Source organism: Oncorhynchus gorbuscha, linkage group LG08, assembly GCF_021184085.1.
Source record: "Oncorhynchus gorbuscha isolate QuinsamMale2020 ecotype Even-year linkage group LG08, OgorEven_v1.0, whole genome shotgun sequence".
Lineage (NCBI taxonomy): Eukaryota > Metazoa > Chordata > Actinopteri > Salmoniformes > Salmonidae > Oncorhynchus > Oncorhynchus gorbuscha.
In genome coordinates, this window is record NC_060180.1 from 28404292 (window position 1) to 28431440 (window position 27149).

The 27149-nt window shown below is 43.1% G+C and overlaps 1 protein-coding gene and 1 long non-coding RNA gene across 7 annotated transcripts in view; one reads left to right on the forward strand and one right to left on the reverse strand.

Moving 5' to 3' along the window:
- fam83ha (family with sequence similarity 83 member Ha) overlaps positions 1 to 27149 on the reverse strand; it is a 68554-nt gene that overhangs the window by 18960 nt on the left and 22445 nt on the right. The window lies entirely within an intron of this gene.
- Positions 156 to 22654, forward strand: LOC124041454. 2 transcript variants are annotated; one of them, XR_006839942.1, is made up of 7 exons: positions 156 to 1876; positions 1999 to 2105; positions 3463 to 3539; positions 17854 to 18004; positions 20125 to 20183; positions 20378 to 20495; positions 20994 to 22654. It is a non-coding gene; the product is annotated as an uncharacterized LOC124041454 (long non-coding RNA). The 2 variants fall into 2 exon arrangements; XR_006839943.1 differs by lacking the exon at positions 3463 to 3539.

Sequence of the window (27149 nt, forward strand, 5' to 3'; positions counted from 1 at the left end):
ACTTTGAGATATCAGCTGATGTACGAAGGGCTATATGAATACATTTGATTTGATTGGATTTGATTTAAGGCTAGGGGGCACTATTTTCACATCCAGATGAAAAGTGTGCCCAAAGTAAACTGCCTGCTACTCAGGCCCAGAGGCTAGGATTTACATATTATTAGTAGATAGAAAACACTCTGAAGTTTCTAAAACTGTTTGAAGGATGTCTGTGAGTATAATAAAACTTATTTGGCAGGCGAAACCCAGAGTACAAACAATCCAGGGAAAAACATTTTTGAGGTCACTCTCTTTTCACTGTGTTTTCAATGGAAATCTAGAATTCTGAGGTAGTTGCTTGCCGTTCTTATTGCTTCCACTAGATGTCAACAGTCTTTAAAAATTGGTTGATGTTTTTCCTTTGAGAAATAGAGAAGTAGGGCTGTCCAGAACAAGGGTCGAGTGATGTGTACTGTTGTGGTTGAGGCGCGCGACCTGAAAGCACGCTACACTTTGTTTTCCTCCGTTATTGAACACAGTTTATTCTGTCTTAAATTTGATCGATTATTTACATTTAAAAATACCTAAAGTCGGATTATGAAAGTTGTTTGAAATGTTTGGATCAAGTTTACAGGTAACTAATTAGATAATTTAAAGTCATGTTGCGGGATTTGGAACCGGTGTATTTTCTGAATCATACGTGCCAAATAAGTTGACATTTTGGATATATAACGACAGAATATATCGAACAACAGGACCATTTATGATGTTTAATGGACATATTGGTGTGCCAACAGAAGAAGATCTTCAAAGGTAAGGCATGCATTATATGTTATTTCTGACTTTTGTGTTGTGCCTGGCAGGTTCAATTATGATTTTCATGTGTATGTTTGATGGGTTGCTATCCTCAGATAATAGCATGGTTTGCTTTCGCCGTAAAGCCTTTTTTGAAATCTGACACTGGCTGGATTAACAAGAAGTTCATCTTTAAACCCATGTGTAACACTTGTATGATTTATTAATTATTATTATGAGTATTTCTGTTTTTGAATTTGGCGCACTGCTATTTCACTGGGTGTTGTTAACAGAATTGGCGCGGGAAGGGATCACTAAGAAGTTAATGCATTTGAGCCAATCAGTTGTGTTGTGACAAGGTAAGGGTGGTTTACAGAAGATAGCCCTATTATGTCAAGAACAGCTCAAATAAGCAAAGAGAAATGACAGTCGATCATTACCTTAACACATGAAGGGGGTCAATCCAGAAAATTTCAAGAACTTTGAAAGTGCAGTTGCTAAAACCATAAGGCGCTATGATGTAACTGGCTCCATGAGGACCGCTTCTGCTGCAGAGGATACGTTCATTAGAGTTACCAGCCTCAGAAATAGCATCCCAAATAAATTATTCACAGAGTTCAAGTAACAGACACATCTCAACATCAACTGTTCAGAGGAGACTGCGTGAATCAGGCCTTCATGTTCGAATTGCTGCCAAGAAACCACTACTAAAGGACACCAATAAGAAGAAGAGACTTGCTTGGGCCAAGAAACACGAGCAATGGACATTAGACCGGTGGAGGAACAAGTTAGTGCTCTGGTATTGTGCCTGGGCGATCATTCACAAGCTCCACCACAGTCTGGACCTTGACTTCCTGATCACAGGCCACACGAAGTTTGCTCCCAACTGGTTCTTCGGCCTCATCAAGCAGCACGTCAGAAAGACCAGAGTGAACACTTTTTCCGAGATTGCTGGTGTTGTGAAGGACAGCTCTGTGACTGGTCAACATCCCACCACTGGTTGGACTGGAGGATGGTACGGTGCTGGTGGAAAGCTATGGCTGGCAACAACACCTGACTCCGTACTTCAGGCCGCTGCCACAGATCAGTACCAGCACTTCAGGTGAATATCATATTCATTGCATTGTATGAGGTTATTCTTCTCATCTAAACTTGGGAGGTGAATTGATGTTATGCAAGGTTGTAATTTCTTCTAAATATGTTTTCTTACTTCCTGTTTTACAGCTTCGATGCTCTTGAGCCTGGTGTTGTTGTCGCCAATGAGTATTCGGACTCAGTTGGGACCAGGTTTCAGATGCTGCGCAACGGTGACATCCTTCCTCCCATAGATGGTACAAACAACTACACTAACTAACTACAAAAGGACATAAACAGGAATTATTATAAACTATAAATACAACAACAAACAAAAACCAACTAGCATTGTCATATGACTGGCGATCAGGAGCCCCTTCCCTTTGTATACTGAACAAAAATATAAACGCAACAGGCAACAATTTCAATGATTTTACTGGAGTTACAGAGCAGGGAAATCAGTCAGTTGAAATAAATTCATTAGACCCTAATCTATGGATTTCACTGGACTGGGAATACAGATATGCATATGTTGGTCACAGATACTTTTGTATACAGTATATAGTGTATGTCATGGGGCTACCCACTTGGGAGCAATGAGTTTCTTCCCACAAAAGGGCTTTATCAGCTGTATGAGTGGCTAGTCCCAGAGTATGAAGATGCCAGATGTGGAGGTCCTGGGCTGGCATGGCTACACGTGGTCTGTGGTTGTGAGGCAGGTTGGACGTACTGCCAAATTCTCTAAAACAATGTTGGAGGCGGCTTATGGTAGTGAAATTAACATTAAATTATCTGGCAACAGGTCTGGTGGATATTCCTGCAGTCAGCATGCAAATTGCACACTTCATCAAAACTTGAGACATCTGTGGCATTGTGTTGTGTGACAAAACTGTACATTTTAGAGTGCACAAAATGCACCTGTATAATGATTGTGTTCTTTAATCAGCTTCTTGATATGCCACACCTGTCAGGTAGGTGTATTATCTTGTCAAAGGAGAAATGCTCACTAACAGGGATGTAAACAAATATGTGCACAAAATTTGAGTGAAGTAAGATTTTTGTTTGTATACAACATTTCTGGGATCTTTTATTTCAGCTCATGAAACATGGAACCAACACTTTACATTTATATTTTTGTTCTGTATATATGAAATCAGCACCATCCCTCTTGACGTTTTATTTGGTCACAATTATCAGTCAAATCTTGAGACCTCCCACTTTCTTTTGCAATCAATCATTCTAGTGTATAATGGTGTTTACCAGTTATTTTTGAAAGAATCAAATACTAACATATTTGTTTTCAGAGTTTTAAAAATTAAAACCTTCCCCAGCAGAATCAAGGGATCATATATTGGGTTGCATCTGTCCCTATATAACTGTTTGTGGAGAGAAAACAAAATTGTGTAAAACAGGGAGTAACCACTCTTGTACTTTTGCCCAAGTGTTTGCAACTATGGGGCAATACCAGCAAATATGTAACAAATCCTCTTCGATGCCCCATATTTGTAACATGTTGTTAGTTGCCAGAACATTATAAAATGTCTTCAACTGAAACATTCATATTGTGGAGTCTAAGGTTGTTTTATAAATAAAAACCAAAAACCTTTTTTCCAGGGGATGGGAGTATTAAACTGCTCTTCTTTTGGGGCGGCAGCTGAAAGGTTGCTAGATCGAATCCCCGAGCTGACAAGGTAAAAATCTGTCGTTCTGCCCCTGAACAAGGTAGTTAACCCACTGTTCCTAGGCCATCATTGTAAATAAGAATTTGTTCTTAACTGGTTGCCTTGTTAAATAAAGGTTAAATAACATAAAAAAATCCCAGTAAGAGTGGAATTTAAGTGGGATGGCAATCCATTTGTTGTTTTCCAAATGTAAATGGTACAGGTCTTTATAAATATTATCTATAGTTAACCATCTGTGAGATTTAATTTGAGGTCAACAAACAGTTTATCTTCTCTTCCCCTTTATTTTTTCTTCCATTCTGTTGGAATTGCTGCCAGTAACTGATTGTAATTATGATTTGCACATAGAGTATGTTCCCATACATCATGCACAGTGTTTCAGATAAAATACAATACCCATTACTATCAATGATATCATTTCAAAATAAGAACCCCTTTTCCAGAAACACATTCTATGTTTCATTTGTATTTATTCATCAGTATATTTGAAATGAATCATATGATTTGGGTCGGAAAAGGGGGATCTTCTGGGGGATAATATTGAAAATGCAACCAAGCTTTAATTGATTCTTTGAAGAATAATTGAATAATAATTATAATAATTGAATAATTGAGAAGTGGGTTTGTCTTTTCTAAGATTTTACTCGTATTTACATATTGTTTTTGGCATTCAGGCTTTCAGAGAATGATTAAATATTCAATATTCCTCAAATTCAGCCTTCGATTGATTAGATATATTTACGTTGGACCTTTTCTGGTTTACCATTCCCTATAACATGAAAGATCATGGCTTCAAACTGCTTAAAGAAAACCTTATCTGGCGATGGAAGTGACAGGAAGAGATAGCTGAACTGAGAGACAATTGAGGTGTTTATCAATGTCACTCTGCCATATAAATACAAAGCTTTACCTTTCCACAGCAAAAGTATTTTGTCAATCTTGGCTAGTTTCAAATCAAAGTTCTCCTTTACAAGATCCTTCATTCTCTTTGGAATGTGGATGCCAAGCATGTCCACTGGGCCGTTGCTCCACTTAATTGGTACACAACAGGGACAAATATAGTTGGACTTTCTTAAGGAACCCACTCTCAAAATGCATTTGTCACAATTTGGTTTCAGAAAATAATTCAAATCTCCAATAAGAGCATCTATTGATGATTGTTGTATCATCTGCATATATGGACATTTTGGTTATGAGACCCTTTATGCTTAGACCTACTACATTAGAATTGTTCCTGATTCTGACGGCCATCTCCTCGATAGCCAATAAGAATGAATAAGGCGGGGGCTCCCGAGTGGTGCAGCGGTCTAAGGCACTGCATCGCAGTGCTAGGGGCGTCACTATGTCACCCTTGATACTCAGACCTACTACCCCTCCCAGTCACTACACACCCTGGTTCGATCCCGGGCTGTATCACAACCGGCCGTGATTGGGTGTCCCATAGGGAAAAATTGGCCCAGCGCTGTCCGGGTTAGGGGAGGGTTTGGCTGGGGGGCTTACTTGGCTCATCGTGCTCTAGGGACTCCTTGTGGTGGGCTGGGCGGTTGTCAGGTGAACTGTGAACTGGGTTAAGCGGGCGAGTGTTAAGAAGCGCGGTTTGATGAGGCATGTTTTGGAGTACGCATGATTTGACCCGAGCCCGTTGGGGTGTTGCAGCCATGAGATAAGATTAAAATTGGGGAGAAAAAGGGGTTAAAAAAAGTTTTAAAATAAAAAGGTGAAACTGGATCCCCTTGTTGGACCCTAAACATTTTCATAAAACAACGAATATTGTCACCAATGTAGCAAACTTCAGTTAAGCCAGACTGTTCACTTTGAGTAATTTTGCTTATTACTTTCTTCATTCTAAATGTTAAACATTTTGACAGAACACGGGTGGCACAGCACAAAGTCACGGGTCTCCAGTTTTTGAGGTGTACAGGGCTTTTATCTTGACATTTGCTCCTGCTTCAATAGTAATGTAATCAGTCCCTCTCTTTGGGTTGTTGATAGTTCCCCCTGTTCAAATGAAAAATGTAAGTACAGTTTAAGTTAGACGTTTTTACATATACCTTAATCCTAGTAAAAATTCCCTGTCTTAGGTCAGTTAAGATCACCACTTTATTTTAAGAATGTGAAATGTCAGAATAATAGTAGAGAGAATGATTTATTTCAGATTTTATTTCATTCATCACATTCACAGTGGGTCAGAAGTTTACATACACTCAATTAGTATTTGGTAGCATTGCCTTTAAATTGTTTAATTTGGGTCAAACATTTCTGGTAACATTCCACAAGCTTCCCACATTAAGTTGGGTGAATTTTGGCCCAATTCCTCCTTACAGAGCTGGTGTAACTGAGTCAGGTTTGTGAGCCTCCTTGCTCGCACACGCTTTTTCAGTTCTGCCCACAATTTTCTATGGGATTGAGGTCAGGGCTTTGTGATGGCCACTCCAATATCTTGACTTTTGTTGTCCTTAAGCCATTTTGCCACAACTTTGGGTCAATTGTCCATTTGGAAGACCCATTTGCGACCAAGCTTGAACTTCCTGACTGATGTCTTGAGATGTTGCTTCAATATATCCACAAAATGTTCCTACCTCATGATGCCATCTATTTTGTGAAGTGCACCAGTCCCTCCTGCAGCAAAACAGGCCCACAACATGATGCTGCCACCCCAGTGCTTCACGGTTGGGATGGTGTTCCTCAGCTTGCAAGCCTCCCCCTTTTTCCTCCAAATGTAACGATGGTTATTATGGCCAAACAGTTCTATTTTTGTTTCATCAGACCAGAGGACATTTCTCCAAAAAGTATGATCTTTGTCATCATGTGCAGTTGCAAACCGTAGTCTGGCTTTTTCATGGCAGTTTTGGAGCAAGGGCTTCTTCCTTGCTGAGCGGCCTTTCAGGTTATGTCGATATAGGACTCGTTTTACTGTGGATATAGATACATTTGTACATGTTTCCTCCAGCATCTTCACAAGGTCCTTTGATGTTGTTCTGGGATTGAGTTGCACTTTTCGCAGCAAAGTACGTTCATCTCTAGGAGACATAATGAGTCTCCTTCCTGAGCGGTATGACGGCTGCGTGGTCCCATGGTGTTTACTATTGTTTGTTCAGATGAACGTGGTACCTTCAGGCATTTGGAAATTGCTCCCAAGGATGAACTAGGCTTGTGGAGGTCTACCATTTATTTTCTGAGGTCTTTTGATTTTCCCATGATGTCAAGCAAAGAGGCACTGGGTTTGAAGGTCGGCCTTGAAATCTCCACATGTACACCTCCAATTGACTCAAATTATGTCAATTATCCTATCAGAAGCATCTAAAGCCATGACATAATTTTCTGGAAATTTCCAAGCTGTTTAAAGGCACAATCAACTTAGTGTATGTAAACTTCTGACCTACTGGAATTGTGATTTAGTGAATTATAAGTGAAATAATCTGTCTGTAAACAATTGTTGGAACAATTACCTGTGTCATAAACAAAGTAGATGTCCTAACCAACTTGCCAAAACTATAGTTTGTTAACAGGAAATGTGTGGAGTGGTTAAAAAATACATTTTAAGGATTCCAACCTAAGTGTATGTAAACTTCCGACTTCAACTGTAGGTGAGCAAATATTATTTGATTTCTGTAAAAAGATCATGCACCCCTCAATTGGTATACCATTGAAGCCAGGAGATTTACCAGTTTGGAAGAGTTCATTGCCATTAGTAGTTCATCATCAGCGATCAAACCCTCACAGGATGATTTTTGCATTTCTGTTAAATGGTTCTCATAGTCTTCAGGGATGCCTTTTCTATTACAAAATTCAGACAAGCAAATGAGGCCCTTCTTATCATGGTCCGATAGCAGAGATTCAGTTCATATTGGGCGTCATGGCCCTTCGGCGTACAGTCTGCACAGGAATCCATCTGTCCGCCTACTCTTCCATTGCGTATGGACAAGCAACGAGCATGCATATCAAAGAGTATCCCTCTTCACTCAGTAGCTAAAGTTTGAGTTCATGTTAGGTCAATGTTGTTGGGTTTACATTACGCTTTTCCAGAGGTACGATGGCTTTAATGGATTCTTCAGTCTGAAAGACACTAAATGTTCCTTCCCTTAATATTGCCTGATCTCTTAAATTCTGTCTGCATTATGGACACTCACATGTTAACCATACTCTCATACACCCCTAGATGAAAGAATTAGCATGGAACATTAGTCGTCTTCATCAAAACTAACACTGCTTTGTCCTCTCTTTAATGTTATGCTACTTGCATGTTGAGCAAGGGTGGTACCTGGCAAACCTCTGTTCAACATTGATGTTGGCAACCAATGACAAGAAACACTATATATACAAAAGTATGTGGACATCCCTTCAAATTAGTGGATTCGGCAATTTCAGCCGCACCCATTGTTGACAGGTGTATAAAATCAAGCACACAGCTAGATGCTCCATAGACAAACTTAAACAGTAGAATGGCCCATACTGTGACTGTAACCTCTCCAACAAGTTAGTTTGTCAAATTTCTGCCATGCTAGAGCTGCCCCGGTCAACTGTAAGTGATGTTATTGTGAAGTGGAAACGCCTAGGTGAAACAACAGCTCAGCACTCACTACCGAGTTCAAAACTGCCTCTGGAAGAAACATCAGCACAAGTGCTGTTTGTCGGGAGCTTCATGAAATGGGTTTCCATGGCCAAAACCTATTTCATGAAGCTCACAAGCCTAAGATCACCATGTGCAATGCCAAGCGTCAGCTGGAGTGATGTAAAGCTTGCAGCCTTGGACTCTGGAGCAGTGGAAATGTGTTCTGTGGAGTGATGAATCATTCTTCACCATCTGGCAGTCCGGTTATATATGTAGAACACTACATGACAGAATGCATAGTCCCAACTGTGGAAGCGGAAAAGGGTCTTGGGCTGTTTTTCATGGTTCGGGCTAGGCCATTTAATTCCAGTGAAGGAAATCTTAACGCTACAACATAGAATGGCATTCTAGACGATTCTGTGCTTCAAACTGTGGCAACAGTTTAGGGGAGGCCATTTCCTGTTTCACCATCACAATGCTCCCGTGCACAAAGCGAGGTCCATACAGAAATGATTTGTTGAGATCGGTGTGAAAGAACACAAGCGAAGGTAACCGGCCATGCGTCGTATGAGAAATATAAGAGATACTGTCATGTTTGTCATTTATTATCATGTCTCGTCCCTGTGCTCCCCATTCTATTCGTTTCCCTCTGCTGGTCTTATTAGGTTCTTTCCCTCTTTCTATCCCTCTCTCTCCCCCTCCCTCTCTCACTCTCTCGCTCTCTCTTCTCTCTATCGTTCCGTTCCTGCTCCCAGCTGTTCCTATTCCCCTAATCATCATTTAGTCTTCCCACACCTGTTCCCGATCCTTTCCCCTGATTGGAGTCCCTACTTATTCCTTTGTGTTCCGTTCCTGTCCTGTCGGTTCCTTGTTTAGTATTCACCGTGCTGTGATTGTGTTTCGCCCTGTCCTGTCGTGTTTTTTGCCTTCATCAGATGCTGCGTGTGAGCAGGTGTCTCTGTCAACTACGGCCTGCGCCTACCCGGCGACCTGCAGTCTGTGGCCGCTTCTCCTGTTATTCCCCTCTACAGACTAGAGGATGTCTGTTATTCCCTGTTTGGACTTGAATAAACTCTGTTTCTGTTAAGTCGCTTTTGGGTCCTCTTTCACCCGCATGACAGAAGGAACCGACCAAGGAATGGACCCAGCGACTTCAGACGCTCGTTACACTGCCGTCGAGATCCAAGGAGCCATGCTCGGCAGACACGAGCAGGAATTGTCTGCTGCTCGCCATGCCGTGGAGAACCTGGCCGCTCAGGTTTCCGACCTCTCTGGACAGTTCCAGAGTCTACGTCTCGTGCCACCTGTTACTTCCTGGCCTGCCGAGCCTCCAGAACCTAGGGTTAATAACCCACCTTGCTACTCCGGGCAGCCCACTGAGTGCCGCTCCTTTCTCACGCAGTGTGAGATTGTGTTCTCTCTCCAACCCAACACATACTCTAGAGAGAGAGCTCGGGTTGCTTACGTCATTTCACTCCTTACTGGCCGGGCTCGAGAATGGGGCACAGCTATCTGGGAGGCAAGGGCTGATTGCTCTAACAAGTTCCAGAACTTTAAGGAGGAGATGATTCGGGTTTTTGACCGTTCAGTTTTTGGTAGGGAGGCTTCTAGGGCCCTGGCTTCCTTATGCCAAGGTGAACGGTCCATAACGGATTATTCTATTGAGTTTCGCACTCTTGCTGCCTCTAGTGAGTGGAACGAGCCGGCGCTGCTCGCTCGTTTTCTGGAGGGACTCCACGCAGTGGTTAAGGATGAGATTCTCTCCCGGGAGGTTCCTTCAGATGTGGACTCTTTGATTGCTCTCGCCATCCGCATAGAACGACGGGTAGATCTTCGTCACCGGGCTCGTGGAAGAGAGCTCGCATCAACGGTGTTTCCCTGCTCCGCATCGCAACCATCTCCCTCCTCTGGCTTTGAGACTGAGCCCATGCAGCTGGGAGGGATTCGCATCTCGACTAAGGAGAGGGAACGGAGGATCACCAACCGCCTGTGCCTCTATTGCGGAGTTGCTGGACATTTTGTTAATTCATGTCCAGTAAGAGGCCAGAGCCCATCAGTAAGCGGAGGGCTACTGGTGAGCGCTACTACTCAGTTCTCTTCATCTAGATCTTGTACTACTATGTCGGTCCATCTACGCTGGACCGGTTCGGTGCTACATGCAGTGCCTTGATTGACTCTGGGGCTGAGGGTTGTTTCATGGACGAAGCATGGGTTCGGAAACATAACATTCCTTTCAGACCGTTAGACAAGCCTACGCCCATGTTTGCCTTAGATGGTAGTCATCTTCCCAGTATCAAATTTGAGACACTACCTTTAACTCTCACAGTATCTGGTAACCACAGTGAGACTATTTCTTTTTTGATTTTCCGTTCACCGTTTACACCTGTTGTTTTGGGTCATCCCTGGCTAGTATGTCATAATCCTTCTATTAATTGGTCTAGTAATTCTATCCTATCCTGGAACGTTTCTTGTCATGTGAAGTGTTTAATGTCTGCCATCCCTCCCGTTTCTTCTCTCCCTACTTCTCAGGAGGAACCTGGCGATTTGACAGGAGTGCCGGAGGAATATCATGATCTGCGCACGGTCTTCAGTCGGTCCCGAGCCAACTCCCTTCCTCCTCACCGGTCGTATGATTGTAGTATTGATCTCCTTCCAGGGACCACTCCTCCTCGAGGTAGACTATACTCTCTGTCGGCTCCCGAACGTAAGGCTCTCGAGGATTATTTGTCTGTGTCTCTTGACGCCGGTACCATAGTGCCTTCTTCTTCTCCGGCCGGGGCGGGGTTCTTTTTTGTTAAGAAGAAGGACGGTACTCTGCGCCCCTGCGTGGATTATCGAGGGCTGAATGACATAACGGTTAAGAATCGTTATCCGCTTCCCCTTATGTCATCAGCCTTCGAGATTCTGCAGGGAGCCAGGTGCTTTACTAAGTTGGACCTTCGTAACGCTTACCATCTCGTGCGCATCAGAGAGGGGGACGAGTGGAAAACGGCGTTTAACACTCCGTTAGGGCATTTTGAGTACCGGGTTCTGCCGTTCGGTCTTGCCAATGCGCCAGCTGTTTTTCAGGCATTAGTTAATGATGTTCTGAGAGACATGCTGAACATCTTTGTTTTTGTCTATCTTGACGATATCCTGATTTTTTCTCCGTCACTCGAGATTCATGTTCAGCACGTTCGACGTGTCCTACAGCGCCTTTTAGAGAATTGTCTCTACGTAAAGGCTGAGAAGTGCTCTTTTCATGTCTCCTCCGTTACTTTTCTCGGTTCCGTTATTTCCGCTGAAGGCATTCAGATGGATTCCGCTAAGGTCCAAGCTGTCAGTGATTGGCCCGTTCCAAGGTCACGTGTCGAGTTGCAGCGCTTTTTAGGTTTCGCTAATTTCTATCGGCGTTTCATTCGTAATTTCGGTCAAGTTGCTGCCCCTCTCACAGCTCTTACTTCTGTCAAGACGTGTTTTAAGTGGTCCGGTTCCGCCCAGGAGCTTTTGATCTTCTAAAAGAACGTTTTACGTCCGCTCCTATCCTCGTTACTCCTGACGTCACTAGACAATTCATTGTCGAGGTTGACGCTTCAGAGGTAGGCGTGGGAGCCATTCTATCCCAGCGCTTCCAGTCTGACGATAAGGTTCATCCTTGCGCTTATTTTTCTCATCGCCTGTCGCCATCTGAGCGCAACTATGATGTGGGTAACCGTGAACTGCTCGCCATCCGCTTAGCCCTAGGCGAATGGCGACAGTGGTTGGAGGGGGCGACCGTTCCTTTTGTCGTTTGGACAGACCATAAGAACCTTGAGTACATCCGTTCTGCCAAACGACTTAATGCCCGTCAAGCTCGTTGGGCGTTGTTTTTCGCTCGTTTCGAGTTTGTGATTTCTTACCGTCCGGGTAGCAAGAACACCAAGCCTGATGCCTTATCCCGTCTGTTTAGTTCTTCTGTGGCTTCTACTGATCCCGAGGGGATTCTTCCTTATGGGCGTGTTGTCGGGTTAACAGTCTGGGGAATTGAAAGACAGGTTAAGCAAGCACTCACGCACACTGCGTCGCCGCGCGCTTGTCCTAGTAACCTCCTTTTCGTTCCTGTTTCCACTCGTCTGGCTGTTCTTCAGTGGGCTCACTCTGCCAAGTTAGCTGGTCATCCCGGTGTTCGAGGCACTCTTGCGTCTATTCGCCAGCGCTTTTGGTGGCCGACTCAGGAGCGTGACACGCGCCGTTTCGTGGCTGCTTGTTCGGACTGCGCGCAGACTAAGTCGGGTAACTCTCCTCCTGCCGGTCGTCTCAGACCGCTCCCCATTCCTTCTCGACCATGGTCTCACATCGCCTTAGACTTCATTACCGGTCTGCCGTTGTCTGCGGGGAAGACTGTGATTCTTACGGTTGTCGATAGGTTCTCTAAGGCGGCACATTTCATTCCCCTCGCTAAACTTCCTTCCGCTAAGGAGACGGCACAAATCATTATTGAGAATGTATTCAGAATTCATGGCCTCCCGTTAGACGCCGTTTCAGACAGAGGCCCGCAATTCACGTCACAGTTTTGGAGGGAGTTCTGTCGTTTGATTGGTGCGTCCGTCAGTCTCTCTTCCGGGTTTCATCCCCAGTCTAACGGTCAAGCAGAGAGGGCCAATCAGACGATTGGTCGCATACTACGCAGCCTTTCTTTCAGAAACCCTGCGTCTTGGGCAGAACAGCTCCCCTGGGCAGAATACGCTCACAATTCGCTTCCTTCGTCTGCTACCGGGTTATCTCCGTTTCAGAGTAGTCTGGGTTACCAGCCTCCTCTGTTCTCATCCCAGCTTGCCGAGTCCAGCGTTCCCTCCGCTCAAGCGTTTGTCCAACGTTGTGAGCGCACCTGGAGGAGGGTGAGGTCTGCACTTTGCCGTTACAGGGCACAGACGGTGAGAGCCGCCAATAAACGCAGGATTAAGAGTCCAAGGTATTGTTGCGGCCAGAGAGTGTGGCTTTCCACTCGCAACCTTCCTCTTACGACAGCTTCTCGTAAGTTGACTCCGCGGTTCATTGGTCCGTTCCGTGTCTCCCAGGTCGTCAATCCTGTCGCTGTGCGACTGCTTCTTCCGCGACATCTTCGTCGCGTCCATCCTGTCTTCCATGTCTCCTGTGTTAAGCCCTTTCTTCGCACCCCCGTTCGTCTTCCCTCCCCCTCCCGTCCTTGTCGAGAGCGCACCTATTTACAAGGTACATAAGATCATGGACATGCGTTCTCGGGGACGGGGTCACCAATACTTAGTGGATTGGGAGGGTTACGGTCCTGAGGAGAGGAGTTGGGTTCCGTCTCGGGACGTGCTGGACCGTTCACTCATCGATGATTTCCTCCGTTGCCGCCAGGATTCCTCCTCGAGTGCGCCAGGAGGCGCTCGGTGAGTGGGGGGTACTGTCATGTTTGTCATTTATTATCATGTCTCGTCCCTGTGCTCCCCATTCTATTCGTTTCCCTCTGCTGGTCTTATTAGGTTCTTTCCCTCTTTCTATCCCTCTCTCTCCCCCTCCCTCTCTCACTCTCTCGCTCTCTCTTCTCTCTATCGTTCCGTTCCTGCTCCCAGCTGTTCCTATTCCCCTAATCATCATTTAGTCTTCCCACACCTGTTCCCGATCCTTTCCCCTGATTGGAGTCCCTACTTATTCCTTTGTGTTCCGTTCCTGTCCTGTCGGTTCCTTGTTTAGTATTCACCGTGCTGTGATTGTGTTTCGCCCTGTCCTGTCGTGTTTTTTGCCTTCATCAGATGCTGCGTGTGAGCAGGTGTCTCTGTCAACTACGGCCTGCGCCTACCCGGCTTCTAACCTGCAGTCTGTGGCCGCTTCTCCTGTTATTCCCCTCTACAGACTAGAGGATGTCTGTTATTCCCTGTTTGGACTTGAATAAACTCTGTTTCTGTTAAGTCGCTTTTGGGTCCTCTTTCACCCGCATGACAGATACGTTGCACAGCTCAAGCTACACATGGTTAATATTCACACATAGTATACAGTCTTGTAATGGTAGGGTGACTTTAGCTGGTCTATTTGATATCTAAAGGGTGCTTTCTGCCATAGCTACACATAGCCGTATGGCATATCGTTGTGCTATTTTGGGTATTGGTATCGCTTACCGTGCTCACTGCTTGTAGGTAGTTTTATATATTGACTCTTTGCTTGGGCCGTGAGCTACCCTGAAGGAGCAGAGCCTATATCGCCTAGACTTGCATTATTCATTCTTTAATAAATGGTTAAACATATTTCTATGTGGTGTTTCCTCCTTTCTGAAATGAAGCGGAACCCAAGTGCCCACGATTGCACCAATTAGATGCTAGCAGCAATCACTCCTAACTTACTTACTCCTAACTCACTTCCTGCTGCCACTTACTGCTACTGCTAGTATGTTCACTTATTTTGCTCCCACTACCACCCTAACCTCCACCTATTAGGTTTTGTTTTCCTGCTGGGGGATTGGTATAGCTTACCACACTCACTGCTTGTTTATATATGGATGCTTTGCTTGGGCAAGGAGTTACCCTGAAGGAGCAGAGCCTATGTTGCCAAGATTTGCATTATTCATTCTTTAATACATGGTTAAACATATTTATATGTGGTGTTTCTTTTCTGAACTGTAAATTACGTACTGATTATGAGGAAAGCCGTAGTCCTTTACTTCAGTCAATGACTAAAAGCACCCTCTTTGGCCTTATGGGTGGAATGATATTAATCTTTTTCATCATTAACCTGTTAAGTCGACCCTCTACCTTTTCGAACATTCTGTTAAAAATCGCGCAACATTTCAGTGCCCTGCTACTCATGCCAGGAATATAGTATATGCACATGATTATTATGTGTGGATAGAAAACACTCAGACGTTTATAAAACTGGTTAAATCACGGCTGTGACTTTAACAGAGCGTGAGTTTCATCGAATAGCGCAGGAAAACCTGATCGCTGAAAATGGAAATAAATATCCTTGCGCTTACTTCCAGGAATTGTTCAAAGTGAACCGAATTACATGAGACCGAGGTTTAGCGCCTACAGATACCACACGTTGTCTAGAGTCTTGTCATTTGATTCGCAATTGATTCTTGGTCTAACCGGTTCAAGGGAACTCCTTCCCTCCTGTCTCCGACCGGATGTTTTGGTCGAGCTCTCTCCGGCCATGTTTTTTTCCAGACGCTTATTAACGTGTACTAATACCTAAAGTTGCATTACAAAAGTATTTCGAAGTGTTTTGTGAAAGTTTATCGTCGAATTTTTGAATTTTAAAAAATGACGTTACGTTATGAAACGCTATTTTTTTTCATTTATCATACAGTCTACATAGAACGATATCTAGGCTATATATGGACCGATTTAATTGAAAAAAAGACCCAATAGTGATTATGGGACATCTAGGAGTGCCAACAAAGAAGATGGTGAAAGGTAATGAATGTTTTATATTTTATTGTGCGGTTTGTGTAGCGCCGAATATGCTAATTATTTTGTTTACGTCCCCTGTGGGTCTTTTGTGGTGTTACATGCTATCAGATAATAGCTTCTCATGCTTTCGCCGAAAAGCATTTTAAAAATCTGACTTGTTGCCTGGATTCACAACGAGTGTAGCTTTAATTCAATACCCTGCATGTGTATTTTAATGAACGTTTGAGTTTTAACTAATACTATTAGCATTTAGCGTAGCGCATTTGCATTTCCAGAGCTCTAGATGGGACGCCTGCGTGCCAGGTAGGAGCAAGTGGTTAATAACGTTTTTTTTTTTAACAACGAAAATCTGGTGTTTCCATGTCAAACAGTTTTGTTGTATTTAAGTCTTCTGTGATGTATATAAAGTGTAGTATTGGGATGCAAACTCAATATAGTATACATTTAAAGTCTACATCTGTCACGTCCTGACCTTAGTTCATTTTTTATGTCTCTATTTTAGGGCGTGAGTTGGGGTGGGCATTCTATGTTTTGTGTTCTATGTTTTCTATTTCTATGTGTTTGGCCTAGTATGGTTCCCAATCAGAGGCAGCTGGCAATCGTTGTCTCTGATTGAGAACCATACATAAGCAGCCTGTTTTTCCCACTTGAGTTGTGGGTAGTTGTTTTCTGTCTCTCTACCAGACAGGACTTATGTGCTTTTGTTTACGGTGTGGTTCAATGTTCAGTTATTGAATAAATTTAACATGGACACTTACCACGCTGTGCTTTGGTCCTCTTCTCCTTCCACTAACGAAAACCGTTACAATATCTGACATGGTACAGGTGTCTTATTTCTTTAAACCCATAACCATGTGTCTGAGGTGTATACTTGTGTTACAAAATAGATTTGTTTAATACTACCAAGAATCACCCTGTGTCCTTGATTTAGCCCTCTGCAATAAAAGGTTATGAAAAAAATAATAATAATCAAGTTTGAAAGTAAAAAATGTTTAGCACCTTTTTCTCCCCAATTTCGTGATATCCAATTGGTGGTTACAGTCTTGTCCCATCGCTGCAATTCCCGTAAGGACTCGAAAGAGGCGAAGGTCGAGAGTCGTGCGTCCTCCGGCTGGGATGCCAAGCCTCACTGCTTCTTGACACAAAGCTCGCTTAACCTGGAAGCCAGCCGCACCAAAGTGTTGGAGGAAACACTGACACACCTGGCGACCGTGTCAGCGTGCATGCACCTGGCCAGCCACTGAAGTCTCTAGAGCGCGATGGGACAAGGACATTCCAGCCAGCCAAACCCTCCCCTAATCCGGACGACGCTGGGGAAATTGTGCACTCATCGGTCTCCTGGTCGCGGCAGTTGCGACACAGCCTTGGATCGAACCAGGACCTGCTAGCACTGCGATTCAGTGCCTTAGACCGTTGCACTACCAGGGAGGCCAAGTTTCAAAGTTAAAGGGGAATTTCACCCTGGCTCTGCCACGGAATATAGTCATTACTATATTAATAACATTACATTTTTATCATAAATATCACAATTATCCAAACCACAAGCTAGAACTAGCACATTTTCATTTCACTGGTAGAATTGCAAAGTTTTGACTTCCTGTGTATGTAACGGATGTGAAATAGCTAGCTAATTAGCGGTGGTGCGCGCTAAATAGCGTTTCAATCGGTGACGTCACTTGCTCTGAGACCTTGAAGTAGTGGTTCCCCTTGCTCTGCAAGGGCTGCTATTTTTGTTGGAGCGATGGGTAACGATGCTTTGTGGGTGACTGTTGTTAATGTGTGCAGAGGTTCGCGCCTGGGTATGGGCGGGGGGACGGTCTAAAGTTATACTGTTACATTGATGCTGTTGAACCGGATCACTGGTTTTTGCGGAAAAGGAGGAGGTCAAAAGGGGGGTGAGTGTAATGGATGTGAAATAGCTAGCTAGTTAGCGGTGGTGCACACTAAATAGCGTTTCAATCGGTGACGTCACTTGCTCTGAGACCTTGAAGTAGTGGTTCCCCTTGCTCTGCAAGGGTTGCGGCTTTTGTGGAGCGATGGGTAACGATGCTTTGTGGGTGACTGTTGTTGATGTGCGCAGAGGGTCCCTGGTTTGCACCCGGGTATGGGCAAGGGGACGGTCTAAAGTTATACTGTTACATGTATTCGTCTGCTCATAGTGAATCACAAAGTCCAGCATTCATAGTGAATGTAGATACCGCCCGCTAAGGTAGATGGGGCATTCCCACAAACTTCGATGATGGCATTGTGTATGTACTCAGAACTTTTTTTGTTTACAATGTTGTTTTTTACTAACGTTTGTCATCATGCCTGTGTGGTGTTCTGTGTTAATTACAAACAAGCACGAAAATGAGTTATCTTTCACCGTTCTACCATTCCCCAGATGCTGCCAGTGGCTTGTGGCTATTAAGAATGATGCACCTTACGGTGAAAAAAAAATACCAGAGGGATTTTAGGCTGAACTGAGGGGGAATCCATTTCGACTCCAGTTGAGAGGTTTTCTTTCACAACAAATGGAAGATTCTCGATTAGAGGTAAACTAATGTTAGCTAGCTTGCTAGCCTAGCTAGGTAGGTTAACTAGCTAATGTTACAGTCCTGTATTGAACTCTGAAAGCCATCTGATAAATCATATACAGTGGGGGAAACAAGTATTTGATACATTGCCGATTTTGCAGGTTTTCCTACTTACAAAGCATGTAGAGGTCTGAAATGTTTTATCATAGGTACACTTCACCTGTGAGAGACGGAATCTAAAACAAAAATCCAGAAAATCACATTGTATGATTTTTAAGTAATTATATTGCATGACATAAGTATTTAATCACCTACCAACCAGTAAGAATTCCGGCTCTCACAGACCTTTTAGTTTTTCTTTAAGAAACCCCCCTGTTCTCCACTCATTACCTCTATTAACTGCACCTGTTTGAACTCGTTACCTGTATAAAAGACACCTGTCCACACACTCAATCAAACAGACTCCAACCTCTCCACAATGGCCAAGACCAGAGAGCTGTGTAAGGACATCAGGGATACAATTGTAGACCTGCACAAGGCTGCAGGTTACAGGACAATAGGCAAGCAGCTTGGTGAGAAGGCAAAAACTGTTGGCGCAATTATTCGAAAATGGAAGAAGTTGAAGTAGACGGTCAATCACCCTCGGTCTGGGGCTCCATGCAAGATCTCACCTCGTGGGGCATCAATGATCATGAGGAAGGTGAGGGATCAGCCCAGAACTACACAGCAGGACCTGGTCAATGACCTGAAGAGAGCTGGGACCACAGTCTCAAAGAAAACCATTAGTAACACACTACGCCGTCATGGATTAAAATCCTGCAGCGCATGCAAGGTCCCCCTGCTCAAGCTAGCGCATGTCTAGGCCCGTCTGAAGTTTGCCAATGACCATCTGGATGATCCAGAGGAGGAATGGGAGAAGGTCATGTGGTCTGATGAGACAAAAATAGAGCTTTTTGGTCTAAACTCCACTCGTCGTGTTTGGAAGAAGAAGAAGGATGAGTACAACCCCAAGAACACCATCCCAACCGTGAAGCATGGAGGTGGAAACATCATTCCTTGGGGATGCTTTTCTGCAAAGGGGACAGGATGACTGCACTGTATTGAGGGGAGGATGGATGGGGCCATGTATCGTGAGATCTTGGCCAACAACCTCCTTCCCTCAGTAAGAGCATTGAAGATGGGCCGTGGCTGGGTCTTCCAGCATAACAACGACCCGAAACGCACAGCTAGGGCAACTAAGGAGTGGCCTAGAAGCATCTCAAGGTCCTGGATTGGCCTAGCCAGTCTCCAGACCTGAACCCAATAGAAAATCTTTGGAGGGAGCTGAAAGTCCGTATTGCCCAGTGATAGCCCCGAAACCTGAAGGATCTGGAGAAGGTCTGTATGGAGGAGTGGGCCAAAATCCCTGCTGCAGTGTGTGCAAACCTGGTCAAGAACTACAGGAAAGGTATGATCTCTCTAATTGCAAACAAAGGTTTCTGTACCAAAATAATAAGTTCTGCTTTTCTGATGTATCAAATACTTATGTCATGCAATACAATGCTAATTAATTACTTTAAAATCATACAATGTGATTTTCTGGATTTTTGTTTTAGATTCCGGCTCTCACAGTTGAAGTGTACCTATAATTTAAAAAAATGACAGACCTCTACATGCTTTATAATTAGGAAACACTGCCAATTTTTTGCAGGTTATCAAATACTTGTTTTCCCCACTGTAGGTATCTTTTTTGGTATACACACACTCAATAACTTTTGCCAATACCATGGTAGTAACTGCTGGACTGGTAATTACCTTCAGCAGAGTAAAAATGTTTGTTCGTTCTATCTTTGACTGACGTTAGTTAACATAAGCTAGCTAATGTTAGCAAATTAGAGTAGCTCAATCTGGTAGCAATCTTTTCGATACTTGTGTGGAAAACACTCAGTTACAAAAAATGGAATTGTCACCATAGCTAACTCTGTTTGTGTGTTGGTAGCAATGATGAATGTGGTTGGTTCTCAGCCAGTCTCAGCTGGCTAGCAATCTTGTGATGCTAGATAGCAAGCTGACAATATTGAAATGTCGATGCTAAGCTAGCCAGTCTAATAGAGAACAATACAATTAGTTGGGTGGTTAAATTGTGTATTTTGTTGTAGGTGAATCCACAGAATCCACCAACATGCGCTTTCAACCCTTAGCTCTGCACAAGTTGAAGGTAAGTTGGCAAAAAATATTTACAAGCTGACGGCTAAGATAGCTCAATTTACAGTAAGCGTGGTATAAACATGAATTGGGTAGAGTTTGTATGGTTAGTGTTGGTGTTATAGGGTTACAGGTGGTTAAAGGTAGCCTGAGGACCATAGTCCCTTCCAGACCATGTCATCAATTATGCCTCTTTGAAAAACTCAGGTTATTTGACCCCAAAGCGGTGGCATTTTGGGTACACAAGCATGAGGGACCGGACACACCTTGCGGTTATAGAGCACAACAAGATTGTGGGACAGAAACCAGCAACGGACACTGAAAGGTATAAAATCCAGACTACAACAGTAATGACACAACCACCTCATTCTTCTCTCTACAGATTCTCCAAACACAATGCAAAGACACGTCTACAGAAATCCCCTGCAAAGGGCTACTAATTAACAAGAATGATCTGTCAAAGTAAATGTGCTGGGGGAGGTTTACAGACAGTACTTTGAGATGAGGAAGGTTTTTTTATTTGTGCTTAGACAGTAAATGTATTGTTGTGTATGAGAGCGATTATGGTGTCATTTTTCCTCCATCTCCCATACACAACAATTCATACTGTGTAAGAAAAGCCCCCTAAGACTTTTCACACCTTTAGTCCCCCAGCCCATTCACTTTGTTACTTATCTTATCCTCTCAAAAGTAGCTCCCAATGTCCCTTTATTGTTCATAAACAATACTCTAGCCTGTCACATTCGGTTGACACCTTTACCAACAAAGGCGTGTTGCCCTACATCCCTTCCACAATGCTAACACCACAACCATGTCTTTCCAGGAGACGTGTAGTACCAGCAAATATTCTGCAAGAGGACCAAACATTTGGTGGTTAAGAAGCTCTACACCACTTTCTGCAAAGTCTTATCCAGCTGGGCATTAACCATAGACAGGACAAGACCAATCGCCATAAGCACAAAGAGTCTCAGCTTCGCCAGCCCACCATGCTGAACATCATTGCCAATGTACCAAAGCTGGATATAGGACTATGTCTGCGTTTACACATGCAGCACAATTCTGATATTTTTTTGTTAACTAATTGGTATTTCCACCAAACAGATTGGTTCTGAAAAAGATCTGATGTGATTAAGACCAATTAGTGGAAAAAATATCAGAATTGGGCTGCCTGTGTCTCAAAATAAGTCCATGTAGAACAGGGGTTTCCAACCCTGTTTCTGGAGAGCTACCCTCCTGTAGGTTTTCACTCCAACCCCAGTTGTAATGCACCTGGATCAGCTTATCAACCAGCTAATTATTAGAGTCAGGTGTGCTAGATTAGGATTGGAGTGAACCTACAGTACGGTATCTCTCCAGAAACAGGGTTGAAGAGCTCTGATATAGAACCACAAAATAAATATGGATATTTTCTATCAATCTTCGAAATGTGTCTGCCTTTATGGATTTAAAGAATAAATGTATATAAACTGTACAGGGCCCTGTAGCATCAAACATATGCTAGACATTCAGAAATCTAAATGTTTATTTGTGAAAAATCTCAAATACAGGGGAGTGTACACTATTTACTACTAACTCAAGAAAACTGGTTATTCAACAAGAATGTTATATGGTAAAAGTAACATACCCACAAAAATGTATGAACAGTGTAGTACTGTTCAGTGTTTTTCAGGGGTAGAGACACACAAGTCCAGAGAACTGTAGCTATAGATTGTTACACCAGATAATTTGATTTACCCAAATATTTTTGCCGATATCTTGTCTATTTCAAGTCTTCTCTCATTGATCGAGACAGGTCTCTGTCATCATGACATGCAGAACTTTGGGGTGAACACCCAGCTGTCTCCAATGAGGTGTCCGCCCAAGTTCTGCATTTCATGATGACAGAGCCCTGTTTTCGATCAATGAGAAAAGACTTAAAATAGACAAGATGGTGGCGTACACATGGTTGGATTACTCCATGTAGTAAAAATAATTTATTTTAATAAAGGAGAATTTTCTCAATTCAAACGGACCCCCTGCAATTGGACACAGACATTTTATGAGACTCCTGTTTCCCCCAAATCGAGGTCAAAAATGGCATCGCTAAGGCTGGTAGAAAATTCTGTGCTACACCAAACAGTACCTATCCTGTAACTCCCAGTGATGGATAACAAAAATATTTGGTTAAATCATATAATCTGGTGTAACAATCTGTAGTTAAGAGAACTGATGGTCATGATGAAATTGCCATTCACAAAGAAACATACATCATTAAGAAAATACAGCATGATCAGTGTACTAAAGTTCAGGGAATGCTTGTAAAGCTGTGGGAGTGTTATCATGATAAAACTGCCATTCAGCCCCTCATGAGTCATCTGCTTGAAATCCAGCATAGTCTAGAAGGGATAGAGTTCACAGGATACATTTCTGCTACAATTACACACGCATGCAAAGGGTTTATGTTTCTGTATCTAGAATCCACTCCAGGAAGAAATCCAGGCACAACACGATATTGTCTGTAAAACAATAAAAAATATTGTACAGTTGAACAGTTTGAACGACAGTTGAATATGTGACACATTAATGCCAAAATAGCACGCAAAACAGGCCAGCCCTGAATGATGGGTCGCCACTGCCTGATAGACATGACTGTAGGTAGATACTAGGTGTTTCTCAATCTGCGTATTACCGTGGTCCACACTCTCATGCTCCATGTGCATTCTCCGAGGACTTTCTCTTAAGTATGTTCTTGTGAGAACGAGAGTGAGGAGAACGCATAAAACATTACTTCTGAGAAGCACTCGCACTCCCCCTACTGTATTACCTCACGCTGCATCTCCCCATTCACTGAACATTCTTCCATCCAGGACAATGGCAACAATAAAGACGCAACAGGGTAGCTAGCTAACAATTCTTTGTAGCTATCTGGCTAGCTAACAGTAGTAGGTAGCCAGTTAGCTCTGACGTACCATAGTCTCTTTTTTGCTTTCTTGTGTAAGGCAGCTCCGAAATGCAGGTGTTTCAGCCTAGCACAGTGCTTTCTGTGGTGGTGGTGGGGCAGCCAGCGGAAAATACAGAGCGTAGGGGTTGTTAATGTTTACCAATTGCGCTGTGATTGGCTCAGTGTTCTGTCACTTATGGGGACACTACGTCACCACAAAATCTACGGGGAGAGCTCGAAAATTCAAGCCTCTTGGGTGCTGCCATAGAGTTACATTAGAAGTGCCCATCCAAGAAGGCTCAAGGTCAATGACCACAGATAAAATGACGTCAAATGACATATCTACAGTAGCTTTGATTGGACTGATCATGTCAACATCATACTTTAAAAAATGCAAGCTAGCAGTCATCATCATGAATCAAGTCGACAATCTCCTGGCAAATCCTTTTCAATTCTTGTCATATGAAGAGAAATAATGAAGATAAATTATAGATAACGTTCTGGTGCTCATCGGCCATTGAACATAAACATTACACAACACGTTGGAAAACCGCAAATTCAACAATGAGTGGTTTGGAAGGAATCAGTGGCTAACTGCAAGCATTGCAAAGCAATCACTAGCCTGCTATTCAGTGGAGTGGATGTGTGGTCCAAGTCTAGGTTTAAGGGTCTCTTTTCCAAGCTTAAAAGAATAAACATTCAACATTGGCCATGCTATCAATCCAGCATGACTTCTGCCGTGTCCAAAAAACTCAGTACTGGGAAATCTCAGACTTCAGTGAGTTAAAAAAAAACAAAAGGCTCAGATTTAGAAAATTTGTTTTGAACGGTCATCCAACTCGGAATTCCAAGTCGGGAACTCTGGCCTCCTAGAGCTCCGACCTGAAGATCACTAATGTCATGATTCAACCTTGTTTTTTTTTCAGAGTTCCCAGTTGTATTCAAAGCACTATAAATCCAGAGAATGCCAGACTTTGATGATAAAATTTGCCCACAAAAGACCGCCGCGCCACCTTCCTGTTCAAGTGAGCACAGCACAAGAGACACCAAATAACAAAATGGTACATCATACATTCCATTTGAAGAACAATGGGAAAGTAATTCTGCTTTGAAAGTTGATAAACATGTAACTTATCTTATTTGTCTAGACCCATTCACACCCTCTTAAGCTTTAGCCCGACCCATCTCTATAAGGGTTGATCTGAGCGTGCTGTATTAAACAACAGCAGTCAAGCACCCAAGCTAACTTGCTAGCTACTTCCAGACACATAATGAGCTTTGGTGACTGTAACTGTGCTGCTGGCAACAATTGAATTACGCTTTGTTACCGGCATTTACTGACACCGGACATATTTAACGGGTGTTGAGCGTTCAAAAATCAATCAGTTATTCTGTGCCCTGGCACATTAAGATGAGTCTTTTGTTAAGAAATTTAGCTAGATAGCTAGCTAGGTAAACAATGAATCCCAACGCATGACTTAACGTTAGTTAGCGAGCCAGCCAGCTAATGTTAGCTAGCTAGCTAACAGTACACTTTAACTTGAAATTAAAATACTTTGTCAAAATTAGAAATGCGTAACATCTGAAAATGTAGCTCGTGAGACTTTCTTACCCTGGTCTGAAATTGGAGTAGATAGCCAGAACGAATTTAACAGCTAGTACATCTACCTACAGTTGCAGTGACATTCTATTAAAATGGACACTTGCGTAACGTTAGTGGAAGAATCGTAACGTTAGTTTTTGTGAAGAATCAACAACAAGTGGGACAAAATCATGAAGTGGAACGACATTTATTGGATATTTCAAACTTTTTTAACAAATCAAAAACTGAAAAATTGGGCGTGCAAAATTATTCAGCCCCTTTACTTTCAGTGCAGCAAACTCTCTCCAGAAGTTCAGTGAGGATCTCTGAATGATCCAATGTTGACCTAAATGACTAATGATGATAAATACAATCCACCTCTGTGTAATCAAGTCTCCGTATAAATGCACCTGCACTGTGATAGTCTCAGAGGTCCGTTAAAAGCACAGAGAGCATCATGAAGAACAAGGAACACATCAGGCAGGTCCGAGATACTATTGTGAAGAAGTTTAAAGCCGGATTTGGATACAAAAATATTTTCCAAGCTTTAAACATCCCAAGGAGCACTGTGCAAGCGATAATATTGAAATGGAAGGAGAATCAGACCACTGTGTGGTCCTGTGTAGCTCAGTTGGTAGAGCATGGCGCTTGTAACGCCAGGGTAGTGGGTTTGATCCCCAGGACCACCCATACGTAGAATGTATGCACGCATGACTGTAAGTCGCTTTGGATAAAAGCGTCTGCTAAATGGCATATATTATTATATTACCACTGCAAATCTACCAAGACCTGGCCGTCCCTCTAAACTTTCAGCTCATACATGATCACTCTGGATGAACTGCAGAGATCTACAGCTGAGGTGGGAGACTCTGTCCATAGGACAACAATCAGTCGTATATTGCACAAATCTGGCCTTTATGGAAGAGTGGCAAGAAGAAAGCCATTGCTTAAAGATATCCATAAAAAGTGTTGTTTAAAGTTTGCCACAAGCCACCTGGGAGACACACCAAACATGTGGAAGAAGGTGCTCTGGTCAGATGAAACCAAAATTGAACTTTTTGGCAACAATGCAAAACGTTATGTTTGGCGTAAAAGCAACACAGCTCATCACCCTGAACACACCATCCCCACTGTCAAACATGGTGGTGGCAGCATCATGGTTTGGGCCTGATTTTCTTCAGCAGGGACAGGGAAGATGGTTAAAATTGATGGGAAGATGGATGGAGCCAAATACAGGACCATTCTGGAAGAAAACCTGATGGAGTCTGCAAAAGACCTGAGACTGGGATGGAGATTTGTCTTCCAACAAGACAATGATCCAAAACATAAAGCAACATCTACAATGGAATGGTTCAAAAATAAACATATCCAGGTGTTAGAATGGCCAAGTCAAAGTCCAGACCTGAATCCAATCGAGAATCTGTGGAAAGAACTGAAAACTGCTGTTCACAAATGCTCTCCATCCAACCTCACTGAGCTCGAGCTGTTTTGCAAGGAGGAATGGGAAATAATTTCAGTCTCTCGATGTGCAAAACTGATAGAGACATACCCCAAGCGACTTACAGCTGTAATCGCAGCAAAAGGTGGCGCTACAAAGTATTAATTTAAGGGGGCTGAATAATTTTGCACGGCCAATTTTTCAGTTTTTGATTTGTTATAGTTTGAAAGTTTGTTTGAAATATCCAATAAATGTTGTTCCACTTCATGATTGTGTCCCACTTGTTGTTGATTCTTCACAAAAAAATACAGTTTTATATCTTTATGTTTGAAGCCTGAAATGTGGCAAAAGGTCGCAAAGTTCAAGGGGGCCGAATACTTTCGCAAGGCACTGTATATCTGAAATATGAAGAATAAGATCATACACATAACGTTAGCTAGCGACCCAGCCAGCTAACGTTAGCTAGCTAACAGTACACATTTACTTGACATTAGGTTTAAGCAGTTTTACTATTCGATACATTTTTTTTTAAGCCGCGTTCGACACGACAAGCTCCAATAGACAAACGTGTGCTATATGGCAGACCAATCCAAACTAATTTCTTGGCATGTCCAGCCCACTCATTATCTCAGCCAATCATGGCTAATGTGAAGGTTGCTCCTTTTTTCTGTGGCTAAACCAACTAGGCTCATAATTTAACAATTATATTCGTATTTACAGATGGCACACAAGTTTGATATTAAGGCACATGAATGTTCACATGTTCGAGAAGGCATTTCAAATGGCTCTACTGTGAAGTCGTGACTTGTGACATACGCCTCGTTTCCTGAATCGGGTCACAAATAGCCCTTGCACAGCCTGGAGGTGTGTTGGGTCATTGTCCTGTTGAAAAACAAATGATAGTCCCACTAAGAGCAAACCAGATGGGATGGTGTATCACTACAGAATGCTGTGGTAGCCATGCTTGTTAAGTGTGCTTTGGATTCTAAATAAATCACAGACAGTGTCGCCAGCAAAGCACCCCCACAAAATCATACCT